Source organism: Diabrotica virgifera, chromosome 9 (genome assembly GCF_917563875.1).
Source record: "Diabrotica virgifera virgifera chromosome 9, PGI_DIABVI_V3a".
In the NCBI taxonomy this organism is placed as follows: domain Eukaryota; kingdom Metazoa; phylum Arthropoda; class Insecta; order Coleoptera; family Chrysomelidae; genus Diabrotica; species Diabrotica virgifera.
This window is the reverse complement of record NC_065451.1, coordinates 21225820-21242460: the sequence shown is the minus strand read 5'-3', so window position 1 is coordinate 21242460 and position 16641 is coordinate 21225820. Positions and strand designations below refer to the sequence as shown.

Sequence of the window (16641 nt, the reverse complement as noted above, 5' to 3'; positions counted from 1 at the left end):
TTCGCTCCAATCATACTTTCTTAGTATTTCTCTTAATGTGTTATAATTAATGTAACTATTTTTAAATTTATTAATATTTTTTTTACAAATAATGTTCATGTTAATGTTTAGTTCTCCTATTGTACAGAAGTGATCGGTAGTTAAAGATGTAATAATGAAAGGAGAGCAAATATCTTCAATAGACTCTTTAGTGGATTTAACAAACATATGATCTATACAGCTACCTCCCGATTTATTTGGTCTCGTTATTTTGTTTATTAATGAATGAAAATTATATTCGGACAGTAAATTTAAATAAGTATTAGCGATTTCATCGTCTGCAAGTATGTCAATATTAATATCGCCAACAATAATGTTATATGTGATTGGTTCTGCTTTTATTATATTTAAATAACTTTCTAAGGCTACAATAAACGCACTTTCTGAGGTTGCAGGCGAACGGTATATTGCTGTAATAAGTATCATTATGTTATTGAGTTTAATTTTTAATTTTAAGAATTTAAAAATGTTAACCTCTACTATTTCCACCTCGTAGTCAAGGTTATTTTTTATGAATATTATCACACCGTCATTTTGATTGAAATTACCCTCGTTATAATGGATATTATATCCATCCAATTTAAAAATATCTATACATGCCACTTGTCTGGTCTCAGTTAATACAAAACAATCAATATCATTTTCTATTTGTTGTGTGTAAATATTAAACTCATCAAAATTTTTAATAATGGACCTAATATTTTGGTGCAAAATACGAAAAGAGTAGTTCTTATTGGAACACAAATTATATTCGTTTATGGAGTCAACTACTTTTGTATCAATAGGAGTGTAATTAATGTATTCCAGAAACGAATTCATGTTACAATAATTAATATAGCGTACCAGTATTAATGATTATTAAATTAAAAATATTCTAGAAAACAAAAAAAGATGAAAAAAAAACTATAAGTACAATATACAGTAAAAAAAAGTTAATTTTTTGAAGATGCTGCTCTAGTGGGGTAACGATTTGTTTTTCTGGTTTCATCCAATAATGTGTCGGTTACTTCAGCAGTCTTGTTAGTAGTAGTAATAGACAGTTTTTCCAGTGTTAAAGATTGACCATCAACTATAAGCCTATTTCCTCTCAACTTCACCGTTTTACCTGACGACCTGAGTTCAGATTGGTATTTTAATAATTCCTTTCTTACTGCTTGTTGAGATGGGGATAGATCTTCGGCGATGAACACCGTTGTACCTTTTAGAAGCTTGCACTTTTTTAGAACACTAAATTTTTGCTGAATATGTTGCGAATTCTACCAGTACTGATTTATTTGTTGGATTTTTACCAAAGACATTGAAACCACTGATATCTGAATTTACTAAACTTATATCCAGTCTCTGATTCAACTCTTGGATGATATCCTCAAGAAGTGTTGACTTTTGTACATTTAAGCCGAAAATAACAATATTATTTTTTCTTAGTTTATTTTCAATTCGTTCAATTTGATTTTTTAGTTCTACATTTTCAGTTTCCAGTCTTTTAACTCTAATAGTTTGTTTTTCTTTCTCAACTTTCAGTTCATCAATGTCTTTTTTTAAGAAGGCTACTTCCTCCTTAAGACTAGATATGAAATATTCAGATAATCTCTTGTTCTCTTCCTTAATAAACTCTTTTAATTTCGTAAATTCACGATCTTGACTATCAGGCATATTTTTATTGTATTTTATTAATTTTACGTGTATGGAACGCTTTATACTATACTTAATTTTTGTCAATAACGCACAAAAAACCAGAGCGATATCTTTTTAAAATTTATGGTTTTAGGTTAGTTTTGTCTTGTTTATTTGTATGCAATTACTTTCTACGTCTTTAAAACAGAAAACTTAGTAATCCCAGGTGATGAATGGTAAATACATTGATAGTTGTGAAACTCACCTCCCAATTTGTTTCACTATTTCTTGCATAAAAGTGGTTTTAAAGACGGAACACTTTATAATGACTTTTACTTAATCGAACCACACACACCGGATGAATAATAATAATAATAATAATAATAGTATACACGAATTATACGACATGACACAAGCTCGAAACAAATGACTGAATGAAAAGCCCTATAACGCAAGGTTTACCTACTCTAAAACTGGTAATTTTGATTATTGTGACTAGCATCTTTTAATTATTTATTTCTTATCAACCTGAATCCATAAATAACAAGTACTCAGATCAAGATACATTATGTTTTAGTCATTACAGTGGCTATATATAGGGTTTCCCAAAAGTAGCGGTATGGTCGAATATTTCACGAAATGAACATTGGATCGAAAACCCGAAAAACAAGTGTTTCATACTTGTTGAAATATACTTTTATAGGTTGATACTTTTAAATTCGTACATGTACGAATTTACAATATGAAGTTGCAAGTTTATGAAATTAAACCGAAAAAAGGATACGTGATCGTCCGGATGGAGAGGATCTGGTCTGCTGTTATGTTTCTCCAAACATAACAGTGGGTGAGTACGAGGAAGATGGACGAAATCATGCAGGAAGTAGGGAACACAGGAATAGAATGCGTAGTGCTGGGAGACTTTAATGCAAAAGTAGCTTAGTGGGGATCTCCTATCACCGACATTCGCGGCAGGATACTGACCGACTGGGTGGGTACTCTGGATCTGGTAGTACTGAACACAGGTCTGGAGCCTACGTTTGTTAGGAGTGGTACGGGTACGTACATCGACGTGACTATGGCGACACAAGTGATAGCGGCGAAAGCAAAAAGGCTGGAAGGTTTTGCCAGACTACACCGGAATGACTGGAAAGTATACGAGGAGCTAATCAAATGGAGAATGAACATGATACAAGGTAATAAATCAGGTAGAAAAAACTTGGTGAGACTATAAATTCAAGAGTCTCAGATGCAGAATCCACCAAAAATGGTAAATAGTTATTTAAATCTGAGACTATTCGTGTTGAAAGTTCTTTCTGGTACATCCTTAATCTGCGACTTTTTCAATTAATAAGACCGCAGACGACGAATATATAAAACGAAAAGGAAACGATCACACTCCGTTTTCATTCGTATAGGAAAAAAAGTTCCTCTTCTGTCCTTTTTTCCTACACGAATGAAAACTGAATGTGATCGTTTCCTTTTCGTTTTCTATATTCGTCGTCTGCGGTCTTATTAATTGAAAAAGTCGCAGATTAAGGATCTACCAGAAAGTACCTAATTTCAACACGAATAGTCTCAGATTTAAATAACTATTTACCATTTTTAGTGGATTCTGCATCTGAGACTCTTCAATTTGTTAAGAGATGTCGCTGTATCGCGTCCTAATGGGGATTTTGAATTATCTTTCAGATTCCCTTTAAATTGATGGTCCGGCTGTTTTTCGATTCAGATGAGTGCACGCTTACGAACGCTGCTGATGACGCCTGAAATGGTAGAAACAGCCTGTCCAGCGGGTGTGCAACCCTCTGAATCGAAAACAAGCAAAACCATCATTTATTATTGGTGAGAGTAATTAAAGAAGCGATAGAGGGAAGCAGGATGGTTCGCCGAGATGTAAACAGGATGCCCTACTGGTGGAATGCGGATATCGAGGCACAAAGAAATGAATGTATAGTCATGAGAAGAAGGTTAACGAGAGCAAGGGGCAGAACAGGAGTCGATCCTGATGTCACCGAAGAGATTGAGGAGTACCGCGTAAGGAAGAAGAAACTCTACAGCAAAATTCGTACAGAAAAAAGAAGACACTGGAGAGAACTGTGTGAAAAACTGGATGAGGACATCTGGGGTCAGGGATAAAGGATCGCCATGAAGAAATTCCGTGCATACCCCTCATATGAAATGGTTATAGATAAGAAACTCGAGGTAACACGAGATTCCAGACCCCAAAAAAAAGTTGAAACTTCTAAAAGTGATTCTCCGTTTGGATTTCGGATGGAGTGGGCACAAGGGAGGCATCAGTTTCTTTTCACGCGCTAACCCAAAGATGCTTGGATGTTAACCGAGATCTTTATGTACGCTTTATAGACTACAACAAAGCATTCGATAAGGTAAAATATGACCGACTTATAGAAGTACTTAAAAACAAGAATCTGGATGTGAGGGATCTAACATTGATATCAAATGTATACTACAGAAAACGATCGAATGTGAAAATTGGAAAAGAAGTGTGAGAAGAAATAAAGATAACGAGAGGGGTCGGGCAAGTTTGCACACTGTCGCCGTTATTGTTTAATGATTAACCTGAAGAAATAATAAGAAACGTTGGTAAACGAGAGGGTCGGCATAAGATTGAATGGTAGTTTAATTAATAACATTAGATATGACGACGAAATAGTCATAATAGCTGACAACTTGGAAGATTTAGAAAGAATAATGAACAAAATATTAAGATATAGTGGAGAATACGGACTCTCTCTTAAAATCAAAAAAACCAAATTTATGAAATTTAGCAAAAACAACAATACAAACGAAATATCAACGGTAGGCGGCCAGCAGATTGAGAAAGTAAAAAAATATATTTAGTTGGGAACGATAATCAAAGAAAATAACGATTACACTGCAGAATTAAGAGTGCGAATTGAAAAATCACGTGCCAACTTCGTGAAATTGAAAAAGATTTTATCCACCAAAGATCTGACATTGGCCCTTAGAATAAGGCTAATCGGCTAATTAAATGTTATGTACACAGAGTGCTGAGTTATGGAGCTGAATCATGGACATTAAACCGAAATGCAATAAATCAACTTAAGGGAGGGGGTGTGGTTTGAAATCAATATATCAAGAACATTTTGAAATTTTTTCGAAGCTATGGTAGAATTATTTTATTAAATTAAATAAATATATTAAATACATAAAATACATACATAAAAAAATGGATTTTACGGTGGACATCAGAACTCGTCACTGGATCATACGAACAAAAAATTCAAAAAGATTTAATTAGCTTATGAGTTTCACGAGGTAACAACGTCGAGTTTTTTATTTTTAATGATTTTTGAATTTTTGGTATCACTCAGAAGTCAAAAATACGAAATTTTTGGTAAAATTTTTGTGAAAATCAACAGATTTATTTATGTTAAACAAAAAATAAGCGCAAAACAAAAACTATCCCGACGGTGTTACCTCACGAAATGTCTAAAGAAAAAAGAATGTGTGTGTGTACTTTGTACGCACGTAAGAAGTTATACTTCTATTATATGATTATAAACGAAATTAATATACTTTTTATTTATATTTTATTTAAATTTACTACTTCTCAAACATTTTTATTAAAACAGTGCAAAAAATTAAAATAATAAAAGAATAAAACACACACAAACACATTAAAAATGCCACAAATGATTTCTGAGCATTAATTGTCGGAAAATTTTTTGACTAAATACGTATTTTCTGAAAATAAAATTATATAATATACTTACAATCATAAAATGTATAAAAAAAATAAAAAAATAAAAGTTTCTATTAGGATTTGAACCAACTTATCAACGCGGTTGGTATTGGCGTTGTATTGGGGTTCATTCGCATTAAACGCTTCGCCACGGAGACCATGTGTCATTATGTGCGAAGTTCGACTAACTAAACGGATTAAACTTTTGACATTTTTGAATTACATAAATTAAATTATTTTGATTTTGAATTGAAATGATTTAGAATTGAAAAAATACAACAAAACAGAGTAAGAAAACAATATATTAGGTGAATATTGATTGAAATTTGGATGGTAATCAAATTATGTAAATAAAAGTATTGCATACTATGTATTTTGGTAGGTTCAAGTAGGTAGGTACCTATGAAACATTTACAATTATTACGTACCTGTTGCTTTAAAAACTATTTAAAAATCACTAAAATTATAAACTTTTTTGTTTCTGTCCTCACAACGATAAAACTAATATATTATACATTTGTTTACCTTCATATTGAACAATAATTATTTATTATTGACAGATCATTTCAACACCCAATCAGAGCCCGTATATAATGACTAATACCATAATGTTGGTGTGCGCATGCGAGCAGATTAATATAAATTCACCCTCAATCTCGCCTAAAGAAGTATAACTTCAAAAATCTATGGAAAATTTCAGGTAGATCGGTCAAGTAGTTTTTTCAGTTACAATGTCCACCGCATTTGAAAAAGCAGTTTTGACAAAAAACCCTTTAAAGTTTTGACAACTGCATGTTCATTTTCTTATTTGTCTGCCAAATCGTAAAGTGATGCACATTGAAATATGTTTTTTGAATCGCGGAATAATCTACAAAAGAGAAGGCGAACAGTTGTTTAAGGTTTCTCACTACGCCCAAGCGTGCCAGCGCGAAGCCGCAGCAAAGTGAGTCGACAGTAGTAATATTCAACACGCTGTATCTCTGTTAAATTTATTCCGATCAATCTGAAATTTTCAGAGAGTATTCTTGAATGTATGCACTTTTATTTGAAATAATAATAATAAAAATTAAATATTTCAAACCATACCCATCCCTTGACGCGTTTGAAATGTGGACATTTAGAAGAGTGTTAAAGATAGAGATAAAGATAGAGATAGAGAGTGTTAAAGAAGAGAGATAGAGATCAAGTAGATATAGTCACGAGTATAGAAGTGTTAAGAAGAATAGGCAGAGAGAGGAAAATGAACAACACAAAGAAGAAAGAAGTACCACAAAGTTTTTTTTTAAAGATCAATAAAATTGGACGCGTTTCGGTTCAACAAGAGCCATCATCAGCATATAAGTGCAGGAACACAAACATCAAGAACTGATCAGATGAAGGAGGAAGAATAACTAGTTTAAAAGACAACATTACTGCACACATTCTATTGGTTTTGTTGTTAAGCGATTTTTACATTGCATTATAAATAAAAAAGTAATTGTGTAAGTTAAAGTAATGTTAAAATAGTAATGTTGGTCTTTTAAACTAGTTGATTCTTCCTCCTTTATGTTCTGGTCAGTTATTGATGTTTGTGTTCCTCTACTTATATGCTACTGATGGCTCTTATTGAGCCGAAAAGTGCTCAATTTTATTGATCTTTTTAATAAAAAAAACTTTGTGGTACTTCTTCGAGTTTTTTGTACTTTATTACCTCAAGACCACATTTGTGAAATATGGATACTTCTCTTCACACAATAAAAGAAATGAAGTTGTAATATCTCGGACATGTGATGAGAGGCGAAAGATACATCTTGAGACTCATAATTCAAAGAAAAATGGAGGGTGGGAGAAGCGTAGGAAGGAGACGCGTTTCCTGGTTGAAGAACCCGAGAGGATTGTTTGGTTCCAGCTCAAGGCAACTGTTTAGAGCCGCTCCCGCGAAGGTCAGAACAGCCAAGATGATTGTGAACCTGCGTCACGGAGATAGCCCTTAAAAAAGAAGGTTTGTCTCCAGTCATCATCATCATCATCCAGCCTCAAAGGTCTGGCTTGTCTCCAGTGTGCACTATCAAATGTTGTTTTAAATTACCTGCTAGATTAAATTGTTTGAAACAAATTTCACACTTGTGAGGTTTTTCTCCAGTGTGCACTAACAAATGTTGTTTTAAAGTGCTTGCTTGACTAAACTGCTTAAAACAAATTTCACACTTGTGGGGGTTTTCCCCAGTGTGCACTTTTATATGTTTTTTTAAATTACTTGCTAGATTAAACTGCTTAAAACAAATTTCACACTTATGAGGTTTTTCTCCAGTGTGAAATCTTGACGTGGTACTAGGTCTGGTGGCTGAGCTATTGTGCCCTAAGTGCGGGATGTATAATAATATACCATTTTCACTTTATAAATATATTTGAACTTCACAGCGTTCGTTTACACAATTAAACAACAGTATATATGTAAACAATAACTAAGGTATTATTGCTTCATCGTGACTAATCGATTGATCTGAAATCTCGTCAATTCTTTGGTTCGTTTATATACAATAAATCATAAGGTCAATACCGGTCAATGCCGAAACATATTTACATTACTATAAACTATACTTATAATATTTTATTCAATGCTAAGGGTTAACGTACTATGTTACATCATCCCCTTTTAGAGAGGAGGGCTTATATCGTCAGATATAAGTCCTCAACTATATTATCACCCTAACTTAACAGAAATCCTATTTTTATCCAAAATATAGCAATAAAATATTTATATTATTCCTTATTCTAATAAATTGGTACCTATTTTATAATCAGATTAAATCTTATTTACAAATTAAATATATTTTAGTCTTTCTTTCACACTAATTCACTTCTTGTATGAATATAGCCTATTCTTATGAACTTCCTTTATTTTTCCCGGTTTTAACTCAATTTTGCAATTTACTTTACCTATCTCTGATATCCTATATGGACCGTTGTACAATGAATCGAATTTGGTGTTCTCTTCGTTTTTAATTAAGACTAAGTCACCTACTTTGAATTTCTGAGGTGATGCTACGATTTGGCTTTGCCCCTGCCTGTTTATTTTTTGTTGTATTAAAATTTTGCGGGCTCTGGTATGCGCAAACTGAAGTTTATACTTAAGCTCATTATAATATGCGTCTATATTGTAGCATGGTTGGATGTTAGAGGTGAGGTTCTCAGGTATATTTGCTGGCCTCCCATATACTAATTCAAAAGGTGTGTACCCATGGTATGAATTGGGGGTGGTGTTGTAACAGTATGTGAACATTCTACACCACTCATCCCAGTCATCCTTACCTTCGTTGATGAAACACCTGACGTACTCGTTAAGTGTGCGATGTAATTTTTCGCAGCTTCCTATCGATTGAGGGTGGTAAGCTACCGAGAAGTTATGTTGGATGTTGAGCATTTTCGTCAAACTCGACATTATTTCGTTTTTGTATTCCGTCCCTTGATCCGTCCTTATTTGTTTCATTAGCCCGTAGGTGGGTATGAAGTTTTCGAATATACCCCTAGCTATTGTATGCGCCTCCTTGTCCTGCACCGGGATACTTACTGCGTATTTCGTCAGTTCGCAGAGCATTGTTATGCAATACCGTTTTCCTTCTCTGCTCCGTGGGAATGGGCCTACCGTGTCAATATACACTATATCCCATGGTTTCTCGGAAGTGTCCGTTACTACGAATTCCTCTGTATGGCCTTTCTTTGGTTTGTTTACTTGACATTTGTGGCAATTCTTGATATACAGTCTTACTTCGTTTTCCATATTTTTCCATTTAAAATTGGCTTTTAGTTTCTTTATTAGTCTATTATTCCCTACATGGCCTCCAAACATCGGGTGGTTATGATAGGTTTCTATTAATTGCTTTTTTTCTTTTTTCTCCGTTATTGTTCTAGGTACTTCGCAAATGCATATTTCTATATTTTTTAATACTTTATTTCCTTTCTCTATAAATTCTGTGATTGTGCAGTTTGTGAAAATAACGTCATTCGTATATATTTTTATTCTTTTGATTCCTCTAGCCTCCGCAAGCTTATTAAGCTTTCCCAACGCTTGACCTAAATCAAAGTTGGTAAAATTGGTAGGCATTCTTTCGCAAACCCGTATACTGTTTCTGATCCGTATGTTCATCTCGAGAGAAATACAGTTATCTACAAAAGACAGGATTGGTAGCTTATGTGCTTCTAAATTATTTAGTACCTTCCTTACAGCTTTTCCCTGACTGTGAGTGTTAATCTTTGCTTGATTCGGGACGGGCTTTCCGCACTCTACCTTAGACCCTGCATTTCTTTTTGCTTGGGCCCTTGTTATTGCCAAGATATGAGTATTATCAATATATAAGTCTTTCAGCTGATCCACGGATATTCTTGAAATACTATCCGCGTAGTTATTATTTCCTGTGATGTAGTGTATGTCAAAGTTGTATTCCTCCAAATCTAGCCTAATTCTTGTGAGTTTAGATGTAGGTTCTGTCATGGAGAACAGATGGGTCAATGGTTTGTGATCTGTTTTAATAATAAATTTCGGTGCCCCATATAGATAGCATTTAAAATGATTTATGCCCCAATGTATAGCTAGCAGTTCTTTCATAATTATAGGCTTATTGATTTCACTTTTCTTGAAGGCACGTGATGCATATGCTATGGGTAGATCTATACCATCATAGTTTTGACTCAGAATTGCTGAACATGCTGTATTAGATGCATCCGTTGTCAAAATAAATTGTTTGTTGAAGTCCGGATATTGAAGTATAGGAGGGTTTGTTAATGCCAGTTTTAGCTTCTGAAAAGAATTTTCGCACTCTGTCGACCATTCAAATTTCACTTTTTTCTTTGCCAATCTATTTAGCGGTATACAAATTTCTGCAAATTTCCTAATAAATCGTCTGTAATAATTACAAAAAGCTACAAATCTTTTTGCTTCATCAGCGTTTGTAGGGGTAGGATAATTCTCAATTACCGAATATTTTGCTTTATCTGGTCGTACGCCGTCTTGAGATAAATCATGCCCTAAGTAAGTAACCTCTTTTCGGAAGAATTGGCATTTTTCAGGATTTAGCTTTAGGTTGAATTTCCGGCATGTTTCGAATACCTTTCTTAAGTTAGTTAAGTGATGATTTTCTGATATGCCTATTACAACTATATCGTCCATATATAGGAATGCTTTTTCGGGTGTCAATCCTGAGAATGCTATCGACATCATTCTTGAAAAGCTATTTGGGCTTATGTTTAACCCAAACGGTAATCTTGTGTACTGAAATGATCCTTTCTCTGTACTGAAGGAGGTGTATTTTCTTGAGGCTTTTTCTAGTGGGATTTGGTGGAAACCTGACATTAGGTCCAGGACTGAAAACCACCTAGATCTTCCTAATTGATCTAGAATTGCATCTATGCGCGGTAACGGGAATTTATCTGTGACTAACTTCTTATTAAGTTGTCTAAAATCAATGCACAATCTCCACGCCTTGCTTCCGTCTATTGATTTTTTAGGTACTAAAACTACTGGACTGTTGTATTCCGACGTTGAAGGTTCTACGATACCTTGCTTTAGCATTTTGTTTACCTGCGCGTTGACTTCCGATGTTTGAAAATGTGGGGTACGATAATTTTTAATATATACTGGGGTAGTATCCTTCACCCGTAGCTTCTGTTCGTAAAAATTATTATGTGTTAATATGTCGTCTTTTAATGCAAAGATGTCTGCAAAATCTTCACACAAGGCTACTAGTTTCTCTTTCGTATACTCAGGAACTTCTAGATTCAGTGATTCCTGCAATATTTTCTTCCTGTTTTCCATAACATTCTGCACCTTATATATGTTGAATAGGTTCAGCTCCAATGTTTTGATGTCATTTGTATTGATAATCGCACTCTCATAGTTTGTATTCAAAATTTTGATATATGGGTTTCTCCTTGAAATGATCGATCTTGCTATGAAAACTCCTTGTATAATTTCCTGTTGTTCTACGACTATATTATCATTTATACCTTTAAATCCATTGATTAATCTATAAATTTCGCATCTCGGTGGAATTGCTATATTGTTCTGATTTGTGTTATCAAGAATATTAAGACTAATGTAATAATCATCGTCAGTTTTTACGTGTAGTTTCAGGTTGGAATAGTCTAACATACATTGATATTTGGTTATGAAGTCTCTCCCGATTATTCCATCTGTGGGTATCGGAAAGTCTTTCCTAACTACCTGGAAGCTATGAAGAAAAGTGTTTCCATTTATGTTTAGTAAAGTGTCTACTCTCCCTAACGTTTGTAATTCTCCTTGCGTAACTCCCTTTATTTTGACTATTGAGTTTCTTTGTATTGCTTGGCGTGGGAAATCATCCTCAATTTTTAATAAGGAAATATCTGCTCCTGTATCCAGTATAAATGTGTGTATTTTATTCGATATTTTTGTGTAAATTTCTACAAAGTTAGAGAGTGTTAAGTCAAAGTTGTAAATATAATGGCTACTTTCTTTTGTGAGACGGTTGGGATTGACCCTAACCCTATTTCCATTCAAAACCCCAACTGCGTTTCCTCAGGCGAATTTTCGCTTGTACTCTCGCTTTCGCAAGTTCTAATATTGGCATTATTTGCTCTGTTAAAATTTGATCTACTGTTTCCCCTATTATAATATTCCTGATTTCTCCTATATCTTGGGTCTCCTCTATATCTAGTACCGTTATTTCGCCATTCTCCTTGCTGTCTCTCATAATTGTTTCTATTCCAATTTCTGTCCTGACCTCTACTACTGTTTCCTCTAAAGTTGGTCTTATAGTTCAGCACTCTATTCTGCTGCTCATCTGACGTGTCTATTGACAAAAATTTTGTCAACGCCTCCTGTGGTGTGTCAAACTTCCCTGCTTCCATTATTATCCCTACCCTTTCCGAACTTGCATTTCGCGTCAATGTATTGACTGTTGCTTCCGCCGCGTATTTTCTAACCAGGTCTCCGGGCATTCCTTCCGCTATATACGCTGTTTTCAGTTGTTCTACCAATTCTTCTATTTCTGTAGCGTATGTTGTCGCGTCCCTATGGGCTTGTTTCTTCCTATTCAGCTTGGCTATTACCAATTTAGGACTATCTCCTTTTATATTTTTCTTTAATGTGTCTATAATTTTTTCGATGGAATCCTCTGTCGTGATTAGACTTCTCGCTTTTCCAATAAGCCTTGATTTTACCAGTGTTATTGCTGTATTTTCGTGCCCTTCTTGTATCGATTTTACGAATTCTAATGCATCCACGAATGCTTGCAACTTCCCGATTTCTCCATCGAATTCTCTGGGCAACACCCTACTCGCTGTAGTTAGAAAGTCGTTCATATTTAAGGCCATGTTTTCCTCAGTTTCGCTGTGGTCCTGTGCTTCCACTATATCTTTTCTTATATGTTGTGTAATCGTCTCGGGAACTATTATCCTTGAGTCTAGAGCTTGGAAAGTTCTGATAACCTTATCCCTGATTTTGCAGAAATAATTGCTACAAATAGTACGCTGAGCGTCGTTAAGGATTCCTTCGTTTTTGCTTACCAGTGCAATGAACTCGTTATATGTAGTGATTAGGTTGCTGATTATGTCCAATCGTACTTCTATATTTTTGGGTATTGCTTTTTTCAATGCTCTTTTACTCTGTTTGTCACTTTCTTTTAACAGGCTATCTAATTTATTTTCAAAAGTTTCCCAATTAGCCGACATTTAAAGTAAATCTAATCATTGCTCATTATATTAAAAAAATATTATGTTATATTAAGTTAAATCATTAGTAAAATGTCATGTCAATGAATATTAAAGAATATTATATTTTAGAATCCCTATAAAATAATGTCAATACCTTAAACTCGGTCCGTCATGATAATAAAAATTTGAAAATAATAATAAAAGTTCGATAAAGGAAGTATAAAAATAGGATAAATTCTTACCTTGTCTCTTTACACCTGGATTGCTTCTTTGGATTGTCCTCTTAAAGTTTCTCCCCTGTGTCGACTTTGGTTCGTTTCTCTATTGGATTGGTTTTACTTCCCATTTCTAGTTTATAACAACTATTTTCTGCGTACTTTCCTTCGGGTCCAAAAGGCTGGAGCTTAGCATGCTTTTCCAATTAGGCAGATGATCGCCATGACGTGGTACTAGGTCTGGTGGCTGAGCTATTGTGCCCTAAGTGCGGGATGTATAATAATATACCATTTTCACTTTATAAATATATTTGAACTTCACAGCGTTCGTTTACACAATTAAACAACAGTATATATGTAAACAATAACTAAGGTATTATTGCTTCATCGTGACTAATCGATTGATCTGAAATCTCGTCAATTCTTTGGTTCGTTTATATACAATAAATCATAAGGTCAATACCGGTCAATGCCGAAACATATTTACATTACTATAAACTATACTTATAATATTTTATTCAATGCTAAGGGTTAACGTACTATGTTACAATCTCAAATGTAATTTCAAACCACTTGCTTGAAAAAATTGTCTAAGACAAATTTTACACTTGTGTGGTTTTTCTCCAGTGTGCACTCTCAAATGGTATTTCAAATGACTTGACGTAATAAACTGCTTAAAACAAATTTCACACTTGTGAGGTTTTACTCCAGTGTGCAATCTCATATGTTGTTTTAAGGAGCCTGCTAGATTAAACTGTTTGAAACAAATTTCACACTTGTGAGGTTTTTCTCTTGTGTGCACTATCAAATGTTGTTTTAAATAACCTGCTCGACTAAATTGCTTAAAACAAATTTCACACTTGTGAGGTTTCTCTCCAGTGTGCACTAACAAATGTCTTTTTAAATGACCTGATTGACTAAACTGCTTAAAACAAATTTCACACTTGTGGGGTTTTTCTCCAGTGTGCACTCTCATATGTCTTTTTAAAAGACTTGTGTCAGAAAATTGTTTAAAACAAATTTCACACTTGTAAGGTTTTTCTCCAGTGTGAACTCTCAAATGTAATTTCAAACCGCTTGTTTGAAAAAATTGTCTAAGACAAATTTCACACTGGTGGGGTTTTTCCCCAGTGTGCACTCTCATATGTTTTTTTAAATAACTTGCTAGATTAAACTGCTTAAAACAAATATCACACTTGTGAGGCTTTTCCCCAGTGTGCACTCTCAAATGGTATTTCAAATGACTTGACGTAATAAACTGCTTAAAACAAATTTTACACTTGTGAGGTTTTTCTCCAATGTGCAATCTCATATGTTGTTTTAAAGTAACTGCTAGATTAAACTGTTTGAAACAAATTTCACACTTGTGAGGTGTTTCTCCAGTGTGCACTATCAAATGTTTTTTTAAAGTACCTGCTTGACTAAATTGCTTAAAACAAATTTCACACTTGTGAGGTTTTTCTCCAGTGTGCACTCTCAAATGTTTTTTCAAATCATTTAATTGACTAAACGGCTTAAAACAAAATTCACATTTATAGGGTGTTCCTTTTATGTATTTAGTTGATGTTTTTCCTTCAGCATGAGTGTTTGGATAATTTGCTTCGTGAGATGAATGTTCAGTTAACACTTCCGTAATTTCCATTTTGGTGTCTCGGAGAAAATCTAAAAATCAAACTGACCATAATATAAATTTTTCAGTAGGTACTATGGGAAATTAATGTAAAAGCAAAGAAACATTTAAATTCAAAGTTAATAAAATGCAAGGCAGCTGAAATGTGCTCAAAATACAAATTCAGTACAGAGTGATGCATTAAGAATGTCCAATGTCATGAGTTGTAGATTCTAAAGCTCAAAATATTAAGATTTGACCCAAATCACTTCTCGTTCCGTCAAATAGAACGTTGTGTAAATGTCTAATTTATATTAATGATCTTTCACAGACACACCTTTAGTCCAGGAACTTAAGCTTTTCACCTCGCAATTTTTACGGAATGGATCGATTTGCTTGAAAATTTGAAAATAAGTAGTGGATAGTCCAAAGATCAAAATCTATATGATGCCGAAAGGCGCTTTTACCGGTTCCATGATATCTCGTAAAGCGACAGTTCGTAACCGGACAGTTAGTAACGGACAATAATTCGTAACGTCCAAATTGAATTATTTTGTTTATTGTTGTTAATGTGGAAACTAACTGTTGTTACAGTTATAAATGAAATTATGTTTATCAATTTAACGAATCAGTATCAGGATAAATATTTTTAAGGCATTTCATATTTCGTGTTTCAGAATATAATAAAAGTATTTAAACCAAGTATTAAAGTATTAAAAGCCATCCCTCTTATCAAGTATAGCCGTTGATTGAATGCCCCAAAGCTATTATCAATCACAAGGTTTATTATAATAACAGGTAATCATAATCTATCCTTTACAAAATGTTTATTTAAAAAGTTTGGAATGTCTAAAGACGGTTGCCAGATTAAAAATTTCAGGAATTAAGTACTTCATTATTCCTTTGTCTAGGTAAATGCAAATTTAAGGAACAATAAGAGGAATAAACTTTTAAGAATATTGTTACAACTTTGTATGTATTTAAATATTTGTTTGTGTTTAAAGACTTTTAATATACTCTGAAACACGAAATATAAAATGTGTTAAACATGTTTATCCCCATACTGATTTGTTAAATTGATAAACATAATTTGAATTATAACTGTAATAACAGTTAGTTTCCAGGTTAACAAAAATAAACAGAATAATTTAATTTGGACGTTATGAATTTTCCGTTACGAATTTGTATAGTTACGAACTGTCGCCGTGACCAAGTGTCGCCGTTACGAACTGTCGCTGGTACGAATTGTCCGGTCACGGTTTTTACCATGGGGGTGGTTGCCATCCCATCTCGGGGGTTTAAATTTTTTATTATATTTTGACGTAAAAGTTGATAAAAACATTCATTCTAAGCAAAAAATGTTCTATACATTTTTGTGATAAAATTAATAGTTTTTGATTTATTCGCTATCGAAAGTATTAGTTTTACATATATCGAAAAAATTCATGTTTTTTGATATACTCATTTACGATTCACTCCATTTTTGCTGTAGAAATTTTTTTTTAAACCAAGTTCTTGGGAATTAAATAACCTACAATTTCATACTTAAACATTTTTTCGTGTCTCTGATGCTAATCTTGCAATCCTGAAGAAAATGGCATTTATTACCAAACACCAAAAATTCGTTATTCGCTTTAAACTCCAGTTTTTTTAAAACTAATCATTCTAAGCTAGTCAAACTTCTAGAATCTATTAACAGTACATAAATAAAGAATGAATAAGGCCAAAGAGTAAAAACAGCGCTAACTTACATTATTATGCTTCCAATT

At 33.6% G+C, this 16641-nt stretch overlaps 1 long non-coding RNA gene across 8 annotated transcripts in view; it reads left to right on the top strand.

Annotated features, from left to right (window-relative positions):
* Positions 1–13042: 13042 nt before the first annotated feature.
* Positions 13043–16641, top strand: part of LOC126892182 (uncharacterized) — a 38866-nt gene continuing 35267 nt past the window's right edge. For 6 of the 8 annotated variants that reach the window (XR_007700709.1, XR_007700710.1, XR_007700715.1 and 3 more), the window contains exon 1: positions 14485–14634. This is a non-coding gene — a long non-coding RNA (uncharacterized LOC126892182). Of the gene's footprint in view, positions 13963–14004; positions 14047–14484; positions 14635–16641 lie in introns of those variants that run through there. The other 2 variants (XR_007700712.1, XR_007700711.1) reach the window with 2 other exon arrangements.